Source organism: Plasmodium inui, assembly GCF_000524495.1.
Source record: "Plasmodium inui San Antonio 1 unplaced genomic scaffold supercont1.25, whole genome shotgun sequence".
NCBI classification, from domain to species: Eukaryota; Apicomplexa; class Aconoidasida; order Haemosporida; family Plasmodiidae; genus Plasmodium; species Plasmodium inui.
This window is the reverse complement of record NW_008481859.1, coordinates 2,581-3,983: the sequence shown is the minus strand read 5'-3', so window position 1 is coordinate 3,983 and position 1,403 is coordinate 2,581.

Genomic DNA, 1,403 nt, shown 5'->3' with positions numbered 1-1,403 from the left:
TGCCTTTTTTTTTTTTTTCTGCTAACATGTCAAATATGGTAAAATTCCCCCGTCCCCACGGAAACATTTCCCGTCTTTCACCCCCCACGCCAGTGGGGTATAACTCCATTTTATTCCCCTCCATTTGTCGAAGTTGTCGCCAAATTCGTTTCTCCTTCTGACTTACTCATAATATATTTTGCCCCTTTTCTAACACCGCTTCAAGTTATTGCGCTATTTTTTGTTTTTACGTCGGACAAATTTATGTGACTTTTTTTTTCTCCCCCATTTGTCTAAATTTTCCATTTCGTCCTGCAGATCGTAATCGACCCATTTTGAAGGAACCGTGTTGCTGTTCTTGTCACACTTCGCATACACAGTGTGTATATATATGTGTGCATCAAGCGACCTTTCCCATTTTCCCTCCCCCTGTGCATTCGCAACTTCCGGCTTTATAAACTACGACATTTGTTCAAAGTCTTATTAAATGAAATACATTTTTACAGGACACTCAACAAGCTTCTAACATGTTAAAAATGTGCCTCTGATTTGATACCTTAAAAAGGTTTAATCTTTCTCTCAGTGCGGGAAAAAAAAATATAACTACAAAACTGCTTCATCTGACTTGGCAAAGGAATGGCCCTGCGATGTGGAAATTTGCTTTTTGTACCATTAGCCCCACATCGTCATAAAATAAAACTTTAAAGGAATCATAATTTCCTCCGACATTTATGCCATTCGGTTTGTACAATTAAATACGCGAACCTATATGTGCATTTGCGGTTGCATCGCTTTGTACTCCTTACAATTTGTGAACAGAAAAAGCTTGATCTCGTTTCAGCAGAAGAGGGAAATAAAAAGATTAATTTTTCCGTTAGGGTTGTTTTTTTTTTCTTTCCATTTCGCTTTTTCTTCTATCATCTCGTAAGCATTTTTAATTTTTTCTTCTTCTATCCATCAAAGATGCCACAACATAGTCGATAATTTTACGAGGAAAAAAAAAAAATCTAGCAAAACAGTTGCACACATTTTTGCTAAAACGGTTAAATGGGTTCCTCAAAACATTACTCAATTTTTAACCACTTTCAAATAAAATTACACCTTATTATGAGGCCCCTTTTTAAAGGCAGCACGATTCTGAATCCCCACTTAAGCAGGCGCCCTATGACCACTAAACTTATCGAGGCGCCTTCCTAAGAGGAGGAAAAGAAAATTCCTCCACCTGTTCATATGAATGGCAGTATAATTGGAGTATTCCATTTCATTGCACAATTCGATTATCATGTTGGTATTTTCTCATTTTGGTATTTTCTCATCTTGGTATTTTCTCATTTTGGTATTTTCTCATTTTGGTATTTTCTCATTTTGGTATTTTCTCATTTTGGTATTTTCTCATTTTGGTATTTTCTCATTTTGGTATTTTC